Raw genomic sequence first — 7,684 nt, 5'->3', positions numbered from 1 at the left:
TAATATGTAATAATGATTAGTGAGGACATGCAAATATGTCTGTTGTCTAATACTAAGACAACCATTTAAAAAAAAAAAAAAACATCTTTTTTTGTTTTGTTTTACATTGTAATGCAAAACAACCTGTTCCATTAATTAATTGCTTTAAAATACATTTTGTAGTTTCCTTTCATTTACAATTATTGAAGTAAGATTGGGGGACTCAAAGGGCACCTGATTGTTTGTCTGAACACCTTGTTTCTCTTGTACATTAAGAACACTTGTGTTAGTTCTAGAACCGCCACTGGGCGAAAGCATGCAAATTGAAGAGCTGGGCTGCAGTTGAATAGTCCAAAAATCCGCCCCTATCGTCTATTCCTTGACCTCTGTGTGAAACGTCAAGGCGTTAAGGGATAGTGGATAGGAGAATTAAAAAATATTTAGGAGAAGAGACTGCGGTGCTTTGAGAATCCGACTGCACTTTCACTATCCGACGTGTTTATGATGCGCGAGCGGACGTCATAAATGTGCGTCTGCTGTGGGGAAACTACAGTTTTCTATCCAGCGGACTACATGGATGTATAATAAGAACGGCGGACTACTAACGCATCTAGATACTCTGCACCGTGCTCTGATGGGGTTGTTTTACGCTTTATGAACGTGGACAACAGAGAGACATATTCTTCATGAACAAGGTTGGAATTTCAATAAAAAAGGAAAGTGAAACTTATGCTTGTCACCCTCTCCCTCCGGTCTACACGTATTAATCCACATGAATCCCAACACGTATGATTGTATGAAAAGATTTTAACATAAATACAAATGTATTTATTATAAACGTGTTTGTCCTTAACATCTATCACTGAAGAACCAGCACCTTACCGTGGTAGAGAGGTTTGTGTGCCCTGATGAACCTGGGGGCTGTGTTGTCTGGAACCTTGTGTTCCTGGTAGGGTCTCCCATGGCAAATTGGTCTCAGGCAAGGGGCCAGACTAAGATTGGTTCACAAGACCTCATGAAAGACGACACACGAAGTGAGGATACCCGGCCCGGAGGAAGCCCGGGGTCCCCTTCTGGAGCCAGGCCCAGAAGGAGGACTCGTCGGCGAGCGTCTGGTGACCGGGCTTGCCACGGAGCCCGGCCGGGCACAGCCCGAAAAGGCGACGTGGGCAACACCTCCGCTTCTCCGTCCCGCGGGCCCACCACCTACGGGAAACAGCGATGGGGTCGGGTGCGCTGCCAGAAGGGTGGCAGTGAAGGCAGAGGGTCTCGACGGACCAGACCCGGGCGACAGAAGCTGGCTTTGGGGACGTGGAACGTCACCTCACTGGGGGGGAAGGAGTCGGAGCTTGTGCGGGAGGTGGAGCGTTACCAGTTGGATCTGGTTGGGCTCACCTCTACGCACAGCGTCGGCTCTGGAACCTTACTTCTGGATAGGGGTTGGACTCTATTCTTCTCCGGAGTTGCTCAAGGTGTGAGGCGCCGGGCGGGTGTGGGGATACTCACAAGTCCCCGGTTGGGTGCTTCGTTGTTGGAGTCTACCCCAGTGGACGAGAGGGTTGCCTCCCTACGCCTGCGGGTTATGGGGGGGAAAACTCTGACTGTTGTGTGTGCTTATGCACCCAACAGCAGTTCAGAGTATACGGCCTTCTTGGAAACCCTGGAAAGAGTCCTTTATGGGGCTCCTGAAGGGGACTCTTTAATCTTGCTGGGAGACTTCAAAGCACATGTGGGCAATGATGGAGACACTTGGAGGGGAGTGATTGGGAGGAACGGCCCCCTTGATCTGAACCGGAGTGGTGGTTTGTTACTGGACTTCTGTGCTAGTCATGGATTGGCCATAACAAACACCATGTTCGAACATAAGGATGCTCATAAGTGTACGTGGTACCAGAGCACCCTAGGCAGAAGGTCCATGATCGATTTTGTTATCGTATCATCGGACCTGAGGCCGTATGTTTTGGACACTCGGGTAAAGAGAGGGGCGGAGTTGTCAACTGATCACCATCTGGTGGTGAGTTGGGTCGAGTGGCGGGGGAATACCTCTGGATAGACCTGGTAAGCCCAAACGTGTAGTTCGGGTGAACTGGGAACGTCTGGAGGAGACCCAAGTTCAGGAGGCCTTCAACTCACACCTCCGGCGGAGCTTTTCGGGCATTCCTGTGGAGTTTGGGGACATTGAACCAGAGTGGTCGGTGTTCAAAGCCTCTATTGCCGAAGCCGCGGTGGGGAGCTGTGGTCTCAAGGTCCTAGGTGCCTCAAGGGGCGGTAACCCTCGAACCTCCTGGTGGACACCGGTGGTCAGGGAAGCCGTCCAACTGAAGAAGGAGGCCTTCAGGGATTTGTTGTCCCGGGGGACTCCCGAGGCAGTTGCGAGGTACCGACAGGCCCGAAGGGCAGCAGCCTCAGCCGTGGCCGAGGCAAAGCAGCGGGTGTGGGAGAAGTTCGGAAAAGACATGGAAAAAGACTTTCGGGCGGCACCAAAGTTGTTCTGGAAAACTGTCCGACACCTCAGGAGGGGGAAGCAGGGAACCATCCAAGCTGTGTACAGTAAGTATGGGACGTTGTTGACCTCAACTGATGGAGTGTTAGGGCGTTGGAAGGAGCACTTTGAGGAACTCCTGAACCCGACAACTCCGCCCTCTATGTTAGAGGCAGAGCTGGAGTATGACGGGGGATCGAAACCAATCTCCCGGGGGCGGGTCACTGAGGTCGTCAAACAACTTCACAGTGGCAAAGCCCCGGGGGTGGATGAGATCCGCCCAGAAATGCTGAAGGCTCTGGGTGTTGAGGGACTGTCATGGTTGACACGTCTCATCAACGTTGCGTGGAAGTCGGAAACAGTACTGAAGGAGTGGCAGACCGGGGTGGTGGTTCCCCTTTTCAAAAAGGGGGATCAGAGGGTGTGTGCCAATTACAGAGGCATCACACTACTCAGCCTCCCCGGGAAAGTTTACTCTAAGGTACTCGAAAGGAGGGTCAGGCCGATTGTCGAACCTCGGATTGAGGAGGAACAATGCGGATTCCGTCCTGGTCGTGGAACGACGGATCAGCTTTTTACTCTCGCAAGGATCCTGGAGGGGGCCTGGGAGTGCGCTTATCCAGTCTACATGTGTTTTGTAGACTTGGAGAAGGCGTATGACCGGGTTCCCAGGGAGTCACTGTGGGAGGTGCTGCGGGAGTATGGGGTGAGGGGGTGTCTACTCAGGGCCATCCAATCTCTGTACTCCCAAAGCGAGAGCTGTGTCCGGGTCCTCGGCAGTAAGTCGGACCCATTTCAGGTGAGGGTTGGCCTCCGCCAGGGCTGCGCTTTGTCACCAATCCTGTTTGTAATATACATGGATCGGATTTCGAGGCGTAGTCGTGGGGGAGGGGGTCTGCAGTTTGGTGGACTAAGGATTGCACCACTGCTTTTTGCAGATGATGTGGTTCTGATGGCTTCATCGGTCTGCGACCTTCAGCACTCACTGGATCGATTCGCAACCGAGTGTGAAGCGGCTGGGATGAGGATCAGCACCTCCAAATCTGAGGCCATGGTTCTCAGCAGGAAACCGATGGACTGTCCACTCCAAGTAGGGAATGAGTCCTTACCCCAAGTGAAGGAGTTCAATTATCTCGGGGTCTTGTTCTCGAGTGAGGGAACAATGGAGCGTGAGATGGGTCGGAGAATCGGAGCAGCGGGAGCGGTACTGCAGTCTCTTTACCGCACCGTTGTGACGAAAAGGGAGCTGAGCCAGAAGGCAAAGCTCTCTGTCTACCGGGCCATTTTCGTTCCTACCCTCACCTATGGTCATGAACGATGGGTCATGACCGAACGAACGAGATCGCGGGTACAAGCGGCCGAGATGGGTTTTCTCCGCAGGGTGGCTGGTGTCTCCCTTAGGGATAAGGTGAGAAGTTCGGTCATCCGGGAGGGACTCGGAGTTGAACCGCTCCTCCTTCGCGTCGAAAGGAGCCAGTTGAGGTGGTTCGGGCACCTAGTTAGGATGCCACCTGGGCGCCTCCCTAGGGAGGTGTTCCAGGCACGTCCAGCAGGGAAGAGACCAAGGGGTAGACCTAGAACCAGATGGAGGGATTATATCTCTTCTCTGGCCTGGGAGCGTCTTGGGATCCCCCAGTCAGAGCTGGTTGATGTGGCCAGGGAAAAGAAAGTTTGGGGCTCTCTGCTGGAACTGCTACCTCCGCGACCCGACCACGGATAAGCGGGAGAAGATGGATGGATCTATCACTGTGTATATCGCCATTCAAACATCTTTTAAAAGTTTAACAAACCCCACACAGCTGACTGAGCTGAGTAAATACTATGAAATGTTGACTTTATTTGATAATTTCAGTAAAAAAGTAACCTTCATATTTCTCTTTTTGATTATAATACTGATGAATGTTCAAAACAAAGCACTTTGGCAAGATACCACATACGTTTTAAAATGCTTAATAAGCACCGTAATTTTCATCGATATAATTTCTCGGTCATAATCGGTTGTTTCCGTGAACGACCGAATGTTGTACGGCGAGAAATGCTGCGGCCGCAAGGTATTGTGGGGCAGCATTTTCTCCTTTCCTTTCATAAAGGAAGGTCAAATGGTTCCTAAGCTAAAGGAGGCTATAAAGGAAGTTTCAAACCTCCTTTCCTATCATCTAGCACATGTGTCAAACTCAAGGCCCGGGGGCCAAATCAGGCCTGTGGTGGATTTAGTTTCGGCGTGCAGGATAATTTCTAATTACTATTAGATCTGGCCCGCTGGTATATTGCACGCACAACTTCACTCAATCCTGAGGGTTTCCTCAGCTCAGACCCTGACCCCAAACATTGATGAACTTGCACCCAAGGCTTGAACTAGCATCACACAGCAGCAAACTGAGTCTAAATGGATGTTTCCTTCTGCACTTTTTTTCTAGCAACAACAGGGCATGTTTGTTTTTTTCTTTGAGGGAAATAGTTTTTTTTAAGCTGTTGTTGGCCTGTGGAAACATGTAATCATTAGTGATGGGCATTTCGATTCTCTTCGGGGACACAAATCTTTTGATTCAGTTCACTTTAAAGATTTGTTCACCAGTTCGCGAACGACTTCTGGTGATTTGCACGTTCGCGAACGATTCGTCTTTGTACTTAATTCGTTCAGTGAGTCTTCACTACTGCCGAAGTCTGTACAAGAAGTTTGCTGGTGTAAAATGTATGATATTGAAACACATTTTACACCTCACCTTGTTGCCCCATGAATTATGCTCTGGGAATAGGCTACATATTATTTAAGAAATATAATTGGCCATTGTTAAATCTCATAAATTTGTGCCTGACTATACGATGTATTACAGCAGGCCAGCACGTTATACTTTCAAACCCATGCACATACTATGTGGCCTAACCAAGCGGCAAACTCTGTGGAAGAGCCGGGACGCCAATACGGAAATGAAACACACTGCAGTTAATATATTGGCCGATAGGGACTGACTGCAGAAAGGAGCAATTTCCATAGACCCCCATGTTAAAATGCCCAACTTTACAGCAGAAAAAAACATGTTTCTACGCATGGATGCAATACATATTATTATGAATATAGTTAGATTCCACCTTCATGATTATGGATCTGTGAGTGAATTGTTTTCTAACACGACCCTTTTATTTATATTAGGTCTTAAAGTTTTGGCATAAATTAGGGCGTGGTCACATTGAGTGACGGTTCTGTCAAGTGACTGCTGCTGCTAGCTTCTTGTCTCTCTGCTAGCTGCTCCGTGAAGCTAGCTACAGGGACTCTGCCTGGTCAGTTCATCCAGGAAACACAACTTGAAGCCGGCCGTGGTTGTTTGTTCTTCATGCTTATATATCGGGCTATTGTGACTCGCTCTGCGGTTAAAACAGACGGTGCATGAATGCGGTTTTGCGCTAAGTGAAATTCGAGTGCTTTATTTATATGTTAATGATTTTAAACAGCTACGTAATGAATGTTAAGGCTTGGGTTAGCGTGTAAGCGAGTGGTAGCTACATCGGTGCTAACGATGCTAATCGTAGCCTCCAAGTTAAAATCAGACTGTATTTATAAAGGTTAAAACGAAATAGACAAGTGTTAAGCGTAAAGTGGGATAATACTGTTGAACAAACAGCTTCTGTTTGAGGTTGATAAAATAAGGTCATCCTTGTAACTTAGAGAGATATTTTATTATGTAGGTAGGAACTGTATGCATCGCTAAGGTTAATTTAAATTGGCTATGCTCAAGTATGTAGACAAGCTAATGTTGAAGTAGTAGTGTATGTGAAATCAACCTCACAATAAGATGTGTGTATATTACAATTATTAATGTCATATTTCAAGATGATTACTTAGATATTACAATATGGTTGGTTGAGCTGGAGTTCATTATTGAGCTTACACGTTAACGTCAGTCATATCGAAAGAACAAACCCAAACCTTGTTGTTTTTATTAATTGCATTACCAAATGGGTATCAAATAAACAGTAAGCATTGGTAACACAACTTCCAAAGTTACAGTAAAATAAAAAGGACCCTGACTCGGACAATACACAATCCAACATGTTCAACAGAAGAGAATCAGTTATATTGTTTGTACACATGGTACTTTACATATATATCTGTTTGTTTAAGGTGTCCAGGTGATGCAGACAGGCTGGACCAGAGAGTGAGAGACAGAACTGGACTCCTCACAGCAGTGAACTTCAGCTCAGGTATAAAGACTCTATTTTTCATACTGTACAAAGAACCAAGAAAGATATTGGTTTAAATTAATGAAGTATTGACTTTAATACACTGATATACATTCCATTAAACAATACTAGATCACCAACACATCAGTGAAGTTGAGGGGTTTTTCTGTGCAAAAAGTTACATTTAGATGTTAACAAGCAATATGATTTTGTCAGCTTTCTAATTTAATGTATTAAAGGCAAAGATATTTAACACATAGTGAGAACTGCTACTATTTATCTCTGAATATGGTCTGTAAAAAACATGGTAAAAGTGATTCTTTCAGTGAGACAACAGAGCAAGCTACTACAGTTGCACTACGTTTTGATAACAGTTCAATATTATTTTGATAATAACATATATTTCAATGTTGATGAACTTCATACTTTTCATTCATAATCTGACTGTCTTTGTAGCTCGCTGTTGAAATAAAAAAAAAACATTACAATTACAAAATAATTATATCTACAGCCCCTAAACACACAAACACACCGCTTTCATAAATAACACACTTGTTCTGCAATAATATGTTTTATGTTTCCTGTCATTTTTGTTAGGAAAGGACATGCCTGAAAGACACAACATTTTCTCCTTCTCTGAGGGTCAAGAAGAACATCCAAGAGGAAAATTAAAAGCTGATGTTATGAGATTTTAAGACCAGTACACACAGAAACTACTTTTATTGTAAAAACAGTCAGCTGATCGAATGCACCTATTTCCACATCTACACTCCTTCAGCTGATTATTTCTATTTGCCTCGCTTTATGAGCTTCACATCACTTGTGCCTTGTACCGCAGAGTTTGCAATGTCAAAAATAAATGGGGCCAATCTTCAGTCAGATGTGAATATGTAATCTAACATTTTTAAATAAAAAGCACATATGGACAGAAGGTGTAGAACTATTGAATGTATAAGTAAACACATTTAGTCAAATAAAGTGACAGACTAGGCCTGTGCAGTTGGTATCAGCTTTGCCCAGCATGGGCTCCTCCATCAGGCCTGG

General features: G+C 46.0%; 1 long non-coding RNA gene across 1 annotated transcript; it reads left to right on the top strand.

Annotated features, from left to right (window-relative positions):
• The first annotated feature begins 6,052 nt into the window (after positions 1-6,052).
• LOC307028253 lies at positions 6,053-7,481 on the top strand. The gene is made up of 2 exons (XR_013804905.1): positions 6,053-6,661; positions 7,238-7,481. It is a non-coding gene; the product is annotated as an uncharacterized lncRNA (long non-coding RNA).
• Positions 7,482-7,684: the final 203 nt, after the last annotated feature.

This window comes from Notothenia rossii (assembly GCF_949606895.1).
Source record: "Notothenia rossii genome assembly, chromosome: 1".
In the NCBI taxonomy this organism is placed as follows: domain Eukaryota; kingdom Metazoa; phylum Chordata; class Actinopteri; order Perciformes; family Nototheniidae; genus Notothenia; species Notothenia rossii.
This window is presented reverse-complemented; position numbering and strand designations above follow the sequence as displayed.